The sequence below is a fragment of the Puma concolor genome, chromosome D1 (genome assembly GCF_028749965.1).
Source record: "Puma concolor isolate L17-30 chromosome D1, mPumCon1.1.hap2, whole genome shotgun sequence".
NCBI lineage: Eukaryota > Metazoa > Chordata > Mammalia > Carnivora > Felidae > Puma > Puma concolor.
The window spans coordinates 107,642,285-107,660,907 of record NC_141676.1 but is presented as its reverse complement, the minus strand read 5'-3'; the positions used below and the strand labels follow the sequence as shown (position 1 = coordinate 107,660,907).

The 18,623-nt window shown below is 46.2% G+C and overlaps 1 protein-coding gene across 4 annotated transcripts in view; it reads left to right on the top strand.

Annotated features, from left to right (window-relative positions):
* Positions 1-18,623, top strand: part of POU2AF2 (POU class 2 homeobox associating factor 2) — a 494,391-nt gene that overhangs the window by 214,768 nt on the left and 261,000 nt on the right. For all 4 annotated transcript variants that reach the window (XM_086679169.1, XM_086679170.1, XM_086679168.1 and 1 more), the window contains one exon: positions 1,639-1,814. The gene's annotated coding sequence lies outside the window, so the exon portion shown is untranslated. The remainder of the gene's footprint in view (positions 1-1,638; positions 1,815-18,623) is intronic.

The window sequence follows — 18,623 nt, the reverse complement described above, 5'->3', positions numbered from 1 at the left end:
CCTGCCCCATGATCCTCTTTCTCTCTATTGGTGTTGACAACTACTATGGATGGAGTTTTGTTTTGTTTTGTTTGGTTTGGTTTGGTTTGGTTTTAAATTTGATTTGGCCAATATATGCCCCTTAAGTTGTTTTATGAATATTTTTGGCATAGACCCCTTAGTCTCTGAGCACTTCCTTGTCCCTGGTACAACAAGATTTCATAGGCTTGCAGGTCACCTTGTGCTTTTACTTCCCAGGGCCTGGAATCAGTATTTTTGTTTCGTTGTGTTGTATTGTGTTTTGTCGTGGTGGTGGTTGTTTTATTCTTTCTTTCTTTCTTTCTTTCTTTCTTTCTTTCTTTCTTTCTTACTTTCTGTTTGTTTTCTTTAAGTGAGGTCTGATTCTTTTTAGTGGAAAATGATATTTAGAATCTGAGATCCAGGGACTCAGTTTGCTCATTGTTACTGACAAGAAAGCACCTTTTAAAAAGTTAAATCTTAGTCAAAAACCCAAAATATAAAACATAAAGAAGTGTGGCTTTTGATATGGAATAGTGAGGTCTATCCCTAGACATCCTGCAGAGAAGGGGTGACCAGAAAGGAACAGTTTCTGCTTCTTAACCCATTAAACTTTTTCCAGGGAAGATATCAATGTCCCATAACCTAAAAGTGAATGTTCCATTATTGCACTCCAGGGATCAGAGAACGTTTGCTTTCATCCAGAATAGAAAGCATTTATTGTCATCATAATTGCAGAATGCCAACTTGAACAGAAGAGAGATTTCAATTAAGAGGTTTCTGTATCTGGAAAATTCTTCTGAATTTGAAAAAGTCAAAGACATCAACCATCCAATGTTTCCTTTGTTTTAATATTGATTTTTCTTCTCTCTTTGGTCAAGGGAGGTATTGGTGTTTGCACACAGAAAAAAAGAGCTCCATATTGATTTTTACACACAAATTATTTTTTTTTTCATCAAGATACAAACGTGATTATATTGTGAAAGTGAGAAGAATGTTGTTGTATTCCTGATAGTTAGGTCTGCTTAAATATAAGAAATTATACCCTGTTATCTTGTGATGAGAAGCAGGGCACCAGGCCCCCCATTATTGCTTTACTTAGAAGCACTAAGACATATGAATGGACTTTTTATTAGTGACAATTAAGCTGTGAGGCTATTATGGAGAGAGAGAAAGGCAGGAGAGTACAAGCAGTGTAGAAATGGTTTCCTTTATACTTTGACGTTCTAAAAAGTGCCTAGAGTCATTGTGGGGAGATCTGGTCGATATTTTCAAGGCTGTTTCAATTACATGGGCTTATCTTTTTTTTTTAAAAATATAACTCATTGTCAAATTGGTTTCCATACAACACCCAATTCTCATCCCAACAAGTACCCTCCTCCGTGCTCTCCATGGGCTTATCTTGTCTAGAAGGAGGGGAGGACTAGACTCAGCCCGAGGCTGTGATTGGTAGAGAGTCAGCAGTCACTTCTGTTAGCCAGAATAGGGGGGATGTTTGATCATTTCTGTAGTTGGACAATGTTCACGTTTTGTCTGTATTCAGACATAGTTATGAAGTGGTCTTGTTTTTTGTGTTGATCCATCCTGGTCACAGAGTGGTGTCTGATGTCGACATTATGTGAAATGATTTCTGTTCAACAGGAGAACACCATGGCCTCGCTGTGGGGATCAAGCAAGTCTGGATGTCAGGGGATGCACCCCCTCCCTTGCCGGGGAACACCAGCTCATATTGGACCCATCCTAGCCCATCCAGGATCCATTGGTTCATCTCCTGCTGCAGCATTCATAGTTCTAGAGCCTGTACCTTGGATGCAAAAGTAGGTGAATGCAAGTGGCTGCTTCCTACTTCTCTCTTTTTCTGTTTCTTTGTGTATGACCCAAATATAACCATTCCTCATCGCTCATCTTTTTGTATCCTCAGTTGAAATGAGCATCAGATATTGACTAGGGTCTCAGAATCCTAACTCTAAACCCCCTGGTGAGAGAATAGGATTCATCTGCTTAGGTCAGGTGACCATGCCTGTGGTCAATGGCTTTTGAGTAGGAGGGAAGGATGGGGGAAGAGAAATATCATTCCCAAGGCCCACTCTGTAAAGGAGATCAATCCTTAGAGTGGGGGGTCATATGCTGGGCATTGCCTAACATAGGGCCAACTTACCCAGGTTCCATGTTAGGGACCTCAACAATAGGGTGGGATAATAACGAAGCTAATACCTTGCATGACATCTGTCTGTGGTTTACAGAGGCAAAGCCTTTCCGTCATCATTGTTAATCCTTCCGACCATCCTGTGAAATGAGTATTATTTATTTTCACTTAAAAAGGAAAATGGTAAGGAATTCAGGGATCGTCCCAAGCCTACCCACACTGTTACCCTAGAGTTGAAACTAGAACCCAGACTTCATGACTGCCAGGACAGCTCCCTCCCACTCCTTCCATCATGAGTGGGAGACTGTTCCCCAGACCTCAGGGCATGTTGGTGACAGGTCAGGGCGGTGGGATTTGCTCAAGGTGAAATAACCAGTACAAAAACTGGTTTCAGTCTCAATGAGCTGTCTGCCTCAGAGCCCAGTATAGAAGTGACAGAAGACTGGCAGAATGGGAGGAGTGGGAAATCAGAGAGAGAATAGGTGGTTTTTCCTCTTGAAGATGTGAGAGGTAGTGGGAAAGGGAAGGAGGGAGATGGGAGAAAAGGCGGCTTTTCTCACACATGGAGGGTTTTGATAAAGCACATGAGCCCTCACCAAGGACAGAGAAACCATCAGATGGACTCCTGTGGAAGCCTAGGGGCAAACGGATCGGGATGGTGAGGAAGCGTGGGCACAGTGGGGGTCAGTTCAGGGTCATGTCCACTGTGCTGTCTCTTCCACCATCTTGCCTTTTACGGAGAGATTACAGCGACTCTTACTTAGGGGAGTAGGGAGAATAATGGAAGTAGGGCTGAAATTCGCTGCAGCCCTCAGCTCTGTGATCTATGATTTTAATAAGCTCCACAATGCCAGGAGACCCCATAAAGTTGTCTCTGGAGCTGCAACTCTCTCCATTTCCCAGTGGTGGGAGCAATTTTGCATTGAACTATTTTGCATGTTATAAATTTGGTTCTTTCTTATTTAAGTGAGCTGTTCGTAGGGAAGATACCCCAATAACTCAGACCTTCCTGCAGAGCCTGGCACTGTAGCCACGAGCATCGTGGATCTCATGGTCATCAAGACTCTAAGCAGATGCAGACTTTGACTTGGGTCCCTGGAGGATTTTTTAAGTCCCTGGATTGTCTTTGCATCTTTAGATTGTGTATATTCAGAGGAATGATGGGCCGGTTAGACCATTCCTAGGTGTACAGCAGGGGAATTCAAAAGGACACATAGGCATTTGGGGAAGTTTGGTACAAAAAGGTGAGAAGGGCCCCCAGTAAGATAAGCACAAATTTAGTGGTTCTCAGGGAATTCTTTTGTTCCTCTTCAAGTTCCCATTTTAAAAAAAGAAGAAGAGGCAATTTATTGTTTTGTTTGTTTGTTTTTGTTTTTGTTTTGTTTTATTTTTTCTTTTTTTGTTTTTGTTTCTCACTCTGGTAGCTGGAGCTGATTTTAAAGGATTAGTAAATTAATCAGTTCAGTTCTGGCCTTGTCTCAGGGCACAGATGTTCCCTCACTGCAGGGGCAGAGCCTCTGGCTTGGTGGGTGGGAAGGACTCTGGAAGGGGAGTATTCCAGCTCGAAGACAAAGACCCACAGCCCCCTCTGTTGTTAGCAAGTGTGGGGGGAGGGGCTTACAGGGGCCGGCGCCGGTGGGGGAGAGGCAGGCAAGCACACTCCAGTCTGTGGTCTGTGTCTGCAGTCTCCATGGCACAGCCCTTGCGTGCGAAATGAATGGACACGTCTACCCAAACGATGCCCCTTCCCACCCCATGGCATTCTCATTGTTCTGGCACCCCATCATCACCTTCCAGCATCCCCTCCGTGCCCCCACCCCCACTCCGGGATCACCCAGGCCCAGCCCTCTGACCCCTGCCTTTTGTAACTTATTCCCATCCCTGGCTTTGTTGCCCCCACCTGCCAGCCATTCTCCCTAAAGCCCCACAAACACCACAACGGGCTTAGAAAGGTCGGAACAGGAGCCCAGTCCTGAGAGTTCAGGGGCATTTTACAATCTTGCTCCCCTGACCTGGACTCAGACCTCTGAGGGCTTTGTTCATAGAGACATGGGCTGACCTCTTTCCCTCTGGGACCCCATGCTTTTCAGACCATTCAGTCTGTCCCTCTCTCCTTTCCCAAATCCGCGGCCGAGTCCCTTTATTGAGGTTGAAGGTCAAGTTTCCGCGGTGTGAGGAAACCCCAGACCCTCACACCACTGGGTAACCTTCTGACTCCCAATCCATAGTTGACTGCCATCCCAGGCAGTTCTACCAAACTCCTCTCTGGACGTCTGCCCAACCTCTTTCCATCCTGGCACAAAACCAATGAACCTGACAGCTTCCCCGCAGGCCTCCTGGCCCGGCCCTCTCCCTGGTGACTTCTGCCACCCCCGACTCCTCCAGGACTTAGGGACAGGCCCTGGGATGTGGCCGGGACTTGGGTAAGCACAAACGCTCACTCACGTGTGGAGCCATCGCATGCATCTCTGGCACCCTTTCCCGCGGCCCTCAGAAGAGCCGCCTCCTTAACAGAAGTGCAGTTTTCCTCCCGGAGGGAATAAAATTAGACGACTTTGTTCGCTAGTCTCATCTCTTGCCTCATGATTGCAGTGATATAGATGGAGGTTGTCACTTTTTTCCATCCCACGTTGGCCATAGGAACAATATTTGCCTCATTAATGTTTCTTTTAGCACATGGAATAAAACATATCTGTTTCTATCAACATTTCAGGTTTTAGGTTTCTGCAGCCTTACAATGAACAGATGTGCTACAGCCTATAAAAAGAACAGGCATAGAGGCAGGGTGTGTGTGTGTGTGTGTGTGTGTGTGTGTGTGTGTGTGTGTGTGCATGTGTGTGTGTGTGTGTGTGTGCGTGGTTATTCTCTTGCTGCGGCCATAAAACTTTTCCTGAAATTATGAAAGGAAAGGTTGGGCTTTCAAAGTACAGAAAGACGACCTTGCTGGTTCTGTCTAGTGACCCTGAAGATCATTCAGATCATGTGTATTTGGTGGTACCAGTTGAAGAGGATGAAGGCCAGGGGACTAAGTGGTGGAGACAAAGAGAAGATGCTTGGTGTTAGGGCTCCGCATCCATTCTCCGCCCCCACCACGGGAAAGCTTTTCAGATCTGAACTCTAGGCTCACATTCCAGTGTCCCATTACTTCCCACACCCCATTTTCCTCAAAGGTGAGGTCAGGTACACAACCTTTCAGCTGAGGGCTGGATTTATGAGAGAGCAGAGGGAAGAAATTATTTTCATTGTTGAGCTAAGGACATGTGAGGTACAATCTACTGTCAGCCAGGTCAGTTACAGAGGTGGCTCTCCCATACTTGACCCGTCTTGTGGGCACCCGTGCTTCTGTAAGTCTGACCTAAGAATCCATTAAAGCTCCCGCCTGAGATTACACCTCAAAATGTGAGCAGTGCTCTGTATTCTTTGATGAATCTCCTGTCTTTTTCAGTGTTCCAGATAGGTACTATCTGCTCTTTAGCTAGGGTCCACCAGTATTTACTATTTGTTTCAAAGAGTAAAAACCCTAAAGTATAACACCTGAAGTCCATATAGGCAAGGATGGCTTACAGACAGGACTAGTGAAGCAAGAGTGAGCTTGAATGTCACACATTTCATTGGTGCAATGGCCATGGGGACTGAATTCAGAGCATTTGTACCTTGGAAAAGCCCTCATAAATATTTAGTGAGCCGATAATCGAGGAATTGCTGGTGGAGAACCGAGGCAGTAAATCCTACTCTAAGGCGTATGAGAAATATTTTTCTTGGTTGGAAGTATTTATGACTACTGTGGGGGTGGGGCATGCAGGAGTAGAGGAGGTGAGGGGTGGGGGCTTGAGCTCGTGATTTGTTATGATCTTATTTTCGGGGCTCAAATTGACTCCAGAGTGTTTTCTACCCACTCCAGCATTCTAAAATATGTAAAATTATATATATATGTATATATATATATATATATATATATATATATATATATATACACATATATATGTATATATATAATAAAATCATCAGTCCTGCTCTTATTATGAAAACAAAATACAATTTCACCAATTCCCCAGCCCTGGTTATATTTCAAGGTTTGATTAATTTTTGATTTTTCATTGTTCTCCTTTTGAGTAATCACTGCCAAGAGGATCCATTTCAGCATTTCTTTTCACGGGGCAAGATGCCTTGTCTGTCTCTAATTTTTTGCAGACACCTGGGAAGATGAGTTAGTTGACCAAGAAGAGATGGGACCCTTAGCCGGCCCCATGGCTTGGGCAGATGCCCTCATGCTAACAGAATGGGAGACTGTTGAACCCCTGTAGTCCTGCTACAGAGACTGACTGGGGGAGACTAGCTTAGCCCAGCACAGCATGACTCAGTAGCTGGCCATGAAACTCTGGCCAAAAAAGTAAGGTTACTTAGCACTCTGGATCCCCTGAAAAATATCTTCATGTTGTCTTGGTCTGAACCTGTCTGAGTAGCCCAGTGTTTCTCATGGATGCATAAGAGAAGCTATGCCCTGCCGGATGTCTTGATGTGAAGCGTTTCTGTTCCACAAGAGGGGGGAAATGCTGTATATGATCATCCCTCTAGGACACGTGTGATGTGAAGAACGTACCAAAGGTTCTGAGATGTCCTGCACAATAAAGGTGGTCAGGCTTTATTTCACCCACAGTTTCCCAAAGCAATTTGGCCATGCTTATCCACCATCTCCTGCCGCTTTGCGATGAGCAGGCCTATCCCAGTCCCACCTAACTCTGGCTGGTTCTACGAAGAAACTCCCGTCTCTCAGCCTCCTGTGCCCTTGCTCACACTGTCTCCCCTGCCTGGCAGGATGCTGCCCTCCCTTTCCTCTCCTCTCACCTGCCTTGCTAATTCTTAGGATTGCTTTCAGCTTCGGTGTGAGGGTCGCCCTCTCTGGGAAGTCCTCCCTGATCCCTGATCTGATTGAAAGCCTCTTTTCCAGGCTCTCAGAGCACATTTGCATTCCTCCCTTGAAACCCAGGACACTCTGTTTTAACTGTGTACCCTCCACCAGAAGCTTCTTGAGGGCAGGGGGTATATGTTACTCCTTATTTTCTCAGAGTCTAGCATAGCATTGGGGTTGAAGTCCCAGTAATGGAATGCATAATGAGAATCAGTGAGACAGCATGTGTGAAACAACAGGGCCCACCTTCCCAGGGTCTTTTCTGGCTTAGAAGGGCAGGAGCTGTATCAGTCATCTAGGGATTCACCATCTTTCATGGGGGTCCCCAAATATATCCCCTCTATCTGGGCTGTAGAAACATTTATGGCAGAACCTTGTGTGAGAAGGCTCATGTCCTTTCTTGTCAGTGAAAGCTCCCAGCGTCAGGAACTTTATCTATGGACACCCTGACCAACCACATCCAAACCTATATATTTTTTTTTAATATTTTTTTCAACGTTTTTTATTTATTTTTGGGACAGAGAGAGACAGAGCATGAACGGGGGAGGGGCAGAGAGAGAGAGGGAGACACAGAATCGGAAACAGGCTCCAGGCTCCGAGCCATCAGCCCAGAGCCTGACGCGGGGCTCGAACTCACGGACCGTGAGATCGTGACCTGGCTGAAGTCGGACGCTTAACCGACTGCGCCACCCAGGCGCCCCCAAACCTATATTTTAAGAAAAGATTTTGAGGTGATTTGCCTGTAATTAGAGACTGACAAGTACTGCTCTTAGGCACAGCGGGGCTGGATGATGAGTCAGGGCTGATCTCCAAAGACTTTAACAGAAAGGTCCTGGAGGTTGTAAAAAATAAACATCTAAGAAAGTAGACTAAGTGAATTTGAAGGTAGTAAAAATAAACAGGCATTCTTCTAGGTTCTCTTGCATGTATTAACTAATTTAATTTTCCTATTTCCTACTCAAACATAAACAGTGGGAAACATAGAGTAATTACTCCATTTTGAGCCTGATCCATTAAAAAAAATATTTTTAATTTTGAAATACTTACAGGCTCAGAGAAAATTGCAAAAACAGTACAGAGAGTTCCCATGTACCCTGCACCCAGCTTCCCCCAAAGGTAGTGTTTTCCCATAACTTTCGTACAATATCAAAACCAGGAGGCTGACATTGGTACAATGTACAGACCTCATTCAGATTTCACCAGTTTTACATGTACCCATGTGCGTGTGCTAGCTCTGTATAAGTTCTTCACACGCAGAGATCGGTGTCTGCACTATCACGCACATTCAGAAGTGTTCATCACCACCTAGGAACCCCCTAACGCTATGCCTTTATGAGATTGACCCGTTTTTGGAAGAGCATTTGTCCACTGCAGCAAATGCTCAGGTGATGCCCATCGCATCATCTGGACATAACCTGTGGGATTGTGGGATGGTGCAGCCATCCGTGGGGCTCCAGGACGTGGCTCCAAGAGTTAGCACGGCCTCCCAAAGCATGTCTACTGAACACGCCCAGACCTTCCCCGACATTACAGAGTGAACAAACACAACAAATGTCAGAAACCCAGGGGAGCGCTTCTGGCAGTTCAGGGAGTAGCCAGACTTCCTCCCTCCGACCCTTTCACTTAGGGACCCCTCATGCCTCTCACACCCCGGGGACCCCGAAGGAAGATGTCCCATCTTGGTGAGAAGTTTTCCTCTGTGAGCAGTTTGTGAGCGAAATCCACCGCGCACAGGAAATAATCCAACCCTGGGTCCTACTGAATCACCCTTTGCCACCAAATGTTGCTCGATGGTTGCCATCCCCACTTGTTCATATCAACAACAGGAGGAGGGTGACGATGTGGAGTCAGCGCCCAGGCATTAAGCCCTTTGCAGGAGGCGCCACCCAGCCTGGGTGAATCACACGCTGATCACAGTGAACACCTGCTCGTTGATCACTCTCTGTGTGTCGGGTACTGTACTATGCATCTTATTCCATGATCCCATTTAATCCTCAAACCCAGGCTGTCTCGGTCCAAGGTCCGTGTTCCTCAACCGCCCTTCTCTGCTGTCACTCCAGTCACCCAACAGTTGGGAACACTTTGTTGTCACTCCATCGTTGTGGAAGAAATCCCAAAGCATGCCCTGATCTTCTCTCTTCCCCGTTCATGTCCACCTTCCGGGCACGTCCTGTCGTGCTTCTCAACTGTTACCATTTCTGAATCCCAACAATGTTTATTCTTTTGGTCTCTATAGAAGATTAGGATCAGAGGTCAGTCTTGCGCACGTTTGGAAGCAAGGTAGCTTTTGTTACGAACTGCTGTGCTGTCCTTTTACACCCACTCACCTGCTTTGTGTTTACAGAGCATTTCCACACGGAGGGTCTCCCTGGACCCTTACGGACGCCCAGTGATGTATGCGTGACAAGGAAATCTATACCCAGGGAAGTTCAGAGTCCACTAGGATGTCTTCCGGCTCCAAACCTCATGTTCTGTTCACCCCACCATGCGTACAAGTAACCAAATTTCCAGACAAGGTTTAAAGAGGCTGAGGAGGAAAAGTAAGAATACTGAGAAAGTTGTGCCAAGCTACAAAGTACACATCCCACAGCCTCGAACTTGAAAATCCATATTTTTAGTGAGGTGAGCCAAAACTCCCTCCACCGTTTACATTAGTGATTTTCATTTTCTGATACTTGCCCCACAAACGGTCCCGACCAAAACAGTGTTGATGCGTTTCACCTACTTAGCAACCGTAGAAGAGAGATGGGGAAGATGAGTGAGGGGGTCGTATCATGAGTTGATCATTTTGAGAGCAAAAGGAGGCCCTGTCACCCATTACAGCAGAGCAGCAGGCAGAATTCTGGGCTGTCCCCGGGCACGCTGGGACACTTGAACACTCTGTACACCGGGAAGAGGAAGTTCAGACTTCAGGTACTCCTCCAGTCACACAACGGCTAAGTGGTGACGTGTGGATTTAGGCTGACACCAGTCCCAGGCCATGAACTTGGAGCTGCTCCGCTGGGTCCAGTGGCCTCTCTGTTGCACTGGAGGTTTGGAGACCTCCAACCTGTGAGCCCCTGGCTACCAGTAGGGACACAGCCCCCTCCATGGGAAGAGGCAGCATGTCACAGAAAGTCAGTTGGGGCCCATGAAGTATGTCAGCACCAACCCCACTGTGTGCCCTGAGATTGTCAGCTGGTTCAGGAGGGTGCTGAAGTGAGGGCAGCTCCCTGGCTCACGCAGATGCCCCTCCACATTCTCCCTCCCGTACCCCTACTTATGAAGTGATTTCGGCTGAATGATGTTGGGTTTCACGGATGATGCCAGGTGTAAGGTTTTTTTAAAACTCTTCGATGGAGCACAAGAATTTCCCTTATTTTTTAAGTGAAACAATCTATGCACAAGAGCACTTTCTGGAATGTCAGGTGTCATAGGGATCATCCATTCATTCATTCATTCATTTGTCCTTCACAGTTCCTTGGTTCTCCTGACAGTGTAGGGAGCCCTTCAGGCCACTCTTCAGCTTCATCATGGCTTGTCTAAGGCCCTTGTTCCTTGGATGACACCCACATTTTTAGCCCTGTCTCCCTTCATTATCACTTCTCCACCTTGCTGTGGGATCCAGCCATGCTGAACTCCAGTGCTGTCTGTCTCCCTTCCTGGCCTTGGTGTAGTCTGTTACTTCTGCCCAGAGCATCTTCTTTCTACAGTGTTCCACTTAGCATAGAAAACTACTCATCCTGGGCGCCTGGCTGGCTCAGTCGGTTAAATATCTGATTTTGTCTCAGGTCATGATCTCACAGTTCATGAGTTCAAGCCCCGCGTCAGGCTCTGTGCTGACAGCTCAGATCCTGGAGCCTGCTTCACATTCTGTGTCTCCCTCTCTCTCTCTCTCTCTCTGCCCCTCCCCCACTCATGCTCGGCCTCTCTCTCTCTCTCAAAAATAAATAAACATTAAAAAAAATTTAACTATTCATCCTTTGCTCAAATGTTACTTCCTCCATAAAACCTTTCCTGCCCTCTCTAGATGGAATTAAGCATGTTTTTCCTCTGTGCGTCCAAAGTATCTTACTTACACCCCTCTAACTAAGTTGTTGTTATCATAGACCTAAGTTGTTGTTATCATAGACCATGAGTCTTGGAGGGCAGGGATGGAGCTCTGGTCATCTAGATAATCCCAGACATAGCACACAAAGGACACTTGAAGAATGTGTGTCAAATGAATGAATATCGTGCCCACCGGCATTATCCAGACTTGCCATCATTCTCTTCCAATCCCTCATGGGCAACAGGTACAATAACCATATTCTGAACTCATGGGAGACCAGATCATTTAATCCTGGGCTGTGCTAGTGGTATGGCCTTCATAGTGAAAGGAAGGAGGGAACTTCTGTCGCGAGCACTAAATGTGCACAGTACCTGGTAAGAACTCAGCACACGTTCATCTCTTGCGGGAATAATCTTGGCACCACTTTGGAGAGATGCCTCGTAGTAATGGGATTTTACAGATGGCAGAGGTTCAGGAAAGTTTAGTAACCTCCTGTGGTCAAAATGGTATGAAGGGATGGAGGTGGATCTGAACTCAGATCTTTCTGGCCTTGAAGCCTGTGTGCTCCCTCCAAGACTGAAGAAAAAGAAGCAGCCCTTGATGCCAGCCCCGGAGCGTGCACTGGTCCTTGGAGGCAGGAGGCGACCTGGAATGATTTGGGATAAGTCACTGAATCTAATAATAATAATGAGCCAGCTCTTACCAAGTGCCTGCTGTGTGCCTGGAACTTCACAGCTCACTCATCTTCACAGTGACCATGAGGCAGGCACAATTAGTATACCCACTGCCTGGATGAGAACGCTGAGACCCAGAGAAGTTAAGTAGCTTTTTCCAGCAAATAAGTTGTTTGTGACCCAGGACACATTAGTATCTAAAGCTACCAGCCCCTCTCCTAATCATCTCTTTTTTTTTATTCGTAATTGCCCCATTTAAAATTTTTTTTTTCAACGTTTATTTATTTTTGTGACAGAGAGAGACAGAGCATGAACGGGGGAGGGGAAGAGAGAGAGGGAGACACAGAATCAGAAACAGGCTCCAGGCTCTGAGCCATCAGCCCAGAGCCTGACGCGGGGCTCGAACTCCCGGACCGCGAGATGGTGACCTGGCTGAAGTCGGACGCTCAACCGACTGCGCCACCCAGGCGCCCCCGTAATTGCCCCATTTAAAATTACCTTATCACTTGCTTGATTGGTGCCTCCCTCCCTTCCCTTCCTACTGCTCTACAAAATGTAAACTCAGTGATGGCAGGGGTCTTCTCTGTGTTATTCACTGATGTAGCATCCCCAGATCAATGCTCGGCACACTGTAGGCCCTCAGGAAAGATTCAAATGAAAATAGTGGGGTTGGGCTTTGAAAACACGTCTGGCTTACCTGAACCAGTTTGCTTTTCCGCAACATGGACGTAACGACGCCCACTTTTCCTATCACTGATGGTGTTCATAAGTGCCCTACTGCCTTGTCTGGCACCCTGACATCACCCACTCAGTAGCAGCTAACGTTTTTGTCCCCTCTTCCTTGGACACGTGCTCCATTTGGCAATGCAGGCTCTCTGGAAAGCAGGACTGGCCCTGACTGAGGCTGTCTTAAATAGGTCATTCCGAAAGGGATTTTCATAAGAAATGAAATGAAATGGAAATCTAGCTCTGGGAACACCCAGCATTCTATGAACTTATTAGAGTTCAGGCCAAGTGGGAGGCCTGGGCCTTGGTCTTAGTGTCCGGGACTTGCCTGTTCTTGGTTTGGCACACAGTTTGAGTGTGTAAATGGGGCCCCGGGGATAGTTATAGCTAAGGGGCTACATCTACCAGCCACCTGTCTCGTCCATGACCAGATGGACTGGTCCTACCTGGAATTTGCCCAGCCCTCTCTTCCCCAGCCCATGGGTACATTTGTCCCCAATAGCCAGACTCTGTATGTCAGACTCCAGGGTTACCAGAATGAAGAGTCCTGTTTGTGTCCCTAAGTCACCAACTTAACCCATTTAAAAGAGAAAACATTCTATTTGCCAACATTCCTTCTTTGCCCTGCATTTAACTGAATTGTCTGATTTAGGAATGAATCATCTCTGCTAACTTTGACCTTGAAAGAGCTGCCTCTCTGGAAATTGAACCCTGCAAGAGGTGTTTTAACTCTTTGAGGCCACAGGACAGCTTTCGAGGCCACAGTAGCTATCCTGCTCATCCAGATGATGCCAGACCACCCAGGCCAAAGTCAGAACTCTACTCTCAGGCCAGCCCAGAAGTCTCTAGAAAAGCAGTGGGTAAAAAGTTCCCAGAGTAAGGGAGACAAGAATGTGCATACACTATCTGGTTATGAATTCTGAGTTATGACCTAAGACTATGTCTTAGGACATAGCTTCTTTTCTGGAGGTGGGTCAGTTTAAGAACAACCAAGCCGGGGCGCCTGGGTGGCGCAGTCGGTTAAGCGTCCGACTTCAGCCAGGTCACGATCTCGCGGTCCGTAAGTTCGAGCCCCGCGTCAGGCTCTGGGCTGATGGCTCGGAGCCTGGAGCCGGTTTCCGATTCTGTGTCTCCCTCTCTCTCTGCCCCTCCCCCGTTCATGCTCTGCCTCTCTCTGTCTCAAAAATAAACGTTGAAAAAAAAAAATTTAAAAAAAAAAAAAAAAAAAAAAAGAACAACCAAGCCAACAAACAAGACAGTGTAAGTGTGGGTACCACAAATCCAGACATGAGAGGACAGGGATGTCACTGTGAACTGGAATGACCAAGGAAGGCTCCATGGAGGGAGCGGATCTTTGGAGAAACATTGGAGGCTAAGGATTTTGGATAAATAGAGAAGAATGAGGAGAATTTAGATGAGAAGATTGGCATAAGCAAAGACTCCATGATTGAATAGTGGGGGTGGAGGAGGAGGAAGGAAACAGAGCATGTAAGTGGGGAGAGAGGGGAGACCTGGCCAAGTCTCCTATGGAACAGTGGTGAGAAATTGGACTAGAGAAGGACACAGCTGTTTGGCATATGACTCAATAACATTTACTTAACCTAGTTTGTCGCCCCTTGAAGGAGAGATGGAATGTTCTGCATCTTGAAATCTTAGTTATTCAGGTCACAAGTGAGGGATCTTGAAACCATACCTAGGTTCAAGGGGGGGAAGCACATTCTCCTTTGCTGGGCGTTCTTTTGCCTGCCCTTGAAATACGGTGCCTCCCAGGAGTCAGTCCTTCCTTGTCTTCCCCTGCTTCTGAACATCTTCCCGAGGCTATTGTGTTTACTCCTGGGCCTTGAACCACCCTTATACTGCATCTCCCAAGTCTGTACCTGCTCCTGGTCTTTCTCTTGAGCTCCAGACCCTAAACCTATCTGTTTGCTAGTCATCTCAGCATCTCTAGAATTGAACATTAATTTGTTAAAAGAACTCCTATCCCCCCACATTCCCCACCTCTCTTAAAGGCTCCTCTCTCCCTTCCTTCCTTCTTCCCTACATAAAGCATTAATTGAATACTTATGCTAGACACTATATGAAATGTCCTCTTGCTTTTGAGGGTCTCATGGTATAGTGGAACAGGTAGATGAGACCAGTAACTAATTTTCATTCATTTAATAACTGTTGATAAAGAAAACTACTTATAGGGGCGCCTGGATGGCTCAGTCGGTTAAGCGTCCAACTTCAGCTCAGGGCATGATCTCATGGTTCGTTGAGTTCAAGCCCCACATAGGGCTCTGTGCTGACAGTGCAGAGCCTGCTTCGGATCCTCTGTTCCCCTCTCTCTGCCCCTCCCCCGTTCATGCTCTGTCTCTTTCTGTCCCAAAAATAAATAAACGTTGAAAAAAAAAATTAAAAAAAAAAAGGTGTCCATAATAATAAAAGTAATAGCAAACATTGATTTAACCTGCACTATGTACTAGTTACTCTGCTAAGCACCTTACATGTTTCGTTTTGTTTTTTTTAATAATTTGATCCTCATGATAATCTCAGAAATAGGAAGTGGTAGCTTACCCGCTTTGTAGTTGATGAATTGCTGTCCAGATGAAAAAAGTTGCCCTTGAACTTCTGTGAATAAGTGGTTGAGCCAGAAACCTAAGCTTCCCTGAAATCAAGAGCCTGGCAAATGGGGTGAAGGGGGTATAAGCAGAAGCAAGATTCTAAAGGGCTTTGCATGCCTCAGGGAGGGGGTTGGGTTTTATCTCAGAAGAAATGAGGAACTGTTCCAGGCTTCTAATCTGCAAAGCTACCTGAAGCAGATCTTGATTTAGCATGGCCATTTTAGTGTGTGTGGGGGGGTGGGGTTGGGGGGGGGGTATGTGGAGGGGGGAGTCAAAGATGAATTTGGGAGCAGGGACAAGACTGGAAGCAAATGGACTCATCAGAGGCTATTGTCAAAGCTCAAGTAAGCTTCATGAGGCCCAAGAGAGAGGAGCAGAATAGACAGATCTTCTCAAAATTTGGATGTAGGGAAAGAGGGTGGGCCAAGAACCATGCTCAGGATTCATTTGATAATTCAGTCAACAAACATTCTTGAGTATCTGCCTTGTACCATGGACCATCCTAGTCCTGGGGATAAAATTGATCCACAGTATAGCCCCTGGTCTCAAGGAGCTCACACTCTCAAGATGGAGATAAATGAGAATCATCACAGATAGCAACTGCAAGATGTATGCACAAGCATATCACACTGTGCTTGGGAAGGCTGGACCATAGATGGCCTTCATGGAAGAAGGGAGCCCACCCCAGTCTTTCTCTTGACCTGTAGACTCACATTTCCAGCTGTCAGCTGGTCACCTATGCTGGTTGTCCCTCAGGCATTTCTAACATTTGAACTCATGCTGTGACCTCCAAAGTGCATTATGCTCCTTATATATCATGTTTCATGTCGTAATCAACATATTTATTCAAGAAACATATTCTTTGAGTATGCATAAAGTGCCAGATATTGTATCAGGCATCAAGCTTAGAGAATTCCTAAAACATCTAATGTTTTCACTTTGGTGTGCAAAAGCTTTTTATTTTGGGGCGCCTGGGTGGCTCAGTTGGTTAAGCATCCAACTTCAGTTCAGGTCATGATCTCACAGTCCATGAATTTGAGCCCCGTGTCGGGCTCCGTGCTGACAGCTCAGAGCCTGGAGCCTGCTTCAGATTCTGTGTCTCCCTCTCTCTCTGCCCCTTCCCCACTCATGCTCTGTCTCTCTCTGTCTCAAAAATAAATAAAAACATTAAAACAAAAAGTGCTTTTTATTTTGATGTAGTGCTAATAGTTTAATTTTGCTTTTGTTTCCCTGCTTGAGGAGACATATCTAGAAAAATGTTTCAGATGTCAGATATTATGTTTCTATGTCTGATGTCAATTACTTCTAGGAGTTTTATGGTTTCAAGTCTCATACTTAAGTCTTTAATCCATTTTGAGTTTATTTTGTGTATGGTATTAGAAAGTGGTCCAGTCTCATTCTTTGGCATGGAGCTGTCCAGTTTTCCCAGCACCATTTATTGAAGAGATTTTCTTGCCTGCTTTGGTGTAGATTAATTGACCATACAATCATGGATTTATTTCTGGATCCTCTATTCTGTTCTGTTCTGTTAAGCTATGTCCATTTTGGTGCCAGTACCATAGTTTTGATTACTACAGCTTGTAGTATATCTTTTAAGTTTATTTTCAGAGAGTGAGAGAGAGAGAGAGAGCGCACGCAAGCAAGCAAGTGGGGGAGGGGCAGAGAGAGAGAGGGAGAGAGAGAGAATCCCAAGCAGGTTCCACACTGACAGTGTGGAGCCCAATGAGGGGCTTGAACTCACAAACCGTGAGATCATGACCTGAACCAAAGTTGGATGCTTAACTGACTGAGCCGCCCAGGTGCCCCAGCTTTGTGGTATGTCTATCTATCTATATCTATATCTATATCTATATCTATATCTATATCTATATATTAATTTTAATGTTCATTTATTTTTGAGAGAGAGACACAGTGCGTGAGCGGAGGAGGAGCAGATATAGAGGGGGACACAGAATCTGAAGCAGGTTCCAGGCTCTGAGCTGTCAGCACAGAGCCCAGTGCGGGGCTTGAACTCACAAGCAGCAAGATTATGACCCGAGTCGAAGTCGGACACTTAACCGACTGAGCCACCCAGGTGCCCTTGTGGTATATCTTGAAGTCAGGTATTGTCATACTTCTGGCTTTGCTTAAATGAGAAACGGAGGCCACAGTCATCTAAATGACGTAGTCAGAGATACCATTACGAGATTTAATCCAAATAACTTACAGAACACTTGTTCTCACATTTTTGCCTTCTGTAGCTCTTGATAAAACCGTTGTCCTCCCTGAAGCAAATGGATGAACACGACGCTGAGGCAGATTTTACCTTGTAGGAACACAGAAGCACCGCTCCTATGCTCCCATGGCCAAGACCACTGTGGGGACAGAGTGGCATTGTTCACCCCCTCAAGGTCTAAGTCCAAATGGAGGCAATAGGCAGGGGGTGTCTGATAAGCCCCACACTGCTGCTTCCATTCACTCTGGCTGGACTGCACTTGATGGGAACAGCTTGTAATGTTCTTGTGATAAAGACTGAGAGATTGAATGGAATGTTTCTACTGAGCACAGCTTGGAACATTTCACAGAGTTCTGCCACCCTCCAGGGGCGCTCGGGCTTTGTGTAAAAGCACGACTCTCAGCAGAAGCTTTCAGATTAACCAAAGAGGGGGAAATTAGTGGTAAAGAAGATTCTGTGGAGAACAGGAAGGCCTAGAGAGAGAGGTGTCTCCCACGGAACCTACCATTGCACCTTGTACCTAATATGCTCCCCATAAATGCTCACTGAAGGAACAGAGGGGGGTGGCGGGTGACAGGAAGGTGGTTGGGAGCTCTGGGGTAGAAAGAGGCCCTACAGCACCCATTAGCTTTTCACAAAGGTGGTTTCGATCACATACCCCTTTATTTGCCTCACGAGGATTTTAAATGCCTGAAGATCCGAGGGAAGGAGAAAGAACACAGCCCGACAAGTCATAAATGGCCCCCTTGGATTCTGAGATCAATGGGCTGGGGAGCTTCTGCCAAATCTGCACTCCCTGTGGCACTGTGAGGGGGCCAAGCAGCTGCCGGCTTGTACGGAGGGTTCTTGCCATTGATCTCAACTTTGGAGCTCATGTTTCCACAATATGGTAGAGGGAAGAGGTGACAAGGAAGCAGTTTCCAAACCTACATCTCTCCCAGAACCCCAAGATCCCAGACCCCAAGCCAGCTGCCCACAGTGTAGAATAGGCCTCGAAAAGCAGTGCACTGAAGGCTCATGGCCAACTTAAGAAAAGAAACCCATTTCTACCTCTGCTGAGATAAGTTTTCTCCAGGAGACTCATTTAACCACTGACTTCAGCCCAACTGGAAAGCTGATGGAGCTTCCAATGCTGAAACAGTTTTATATTTCTCTTTATTCTTTGGCTGAGTCTGTAGCCAAGAGTCAAAGCACAAACTTGCCCTCAGAAAGTGAATCCTTGATGCTAACACTCGTTCTGAAAGAGAAAGCACTTTTCTCTCATGAGTGACTGTGTTCTCACAAGTTAGTTTAGGTAGGTCTTCAGGGTTTGGAAAAGTTTGG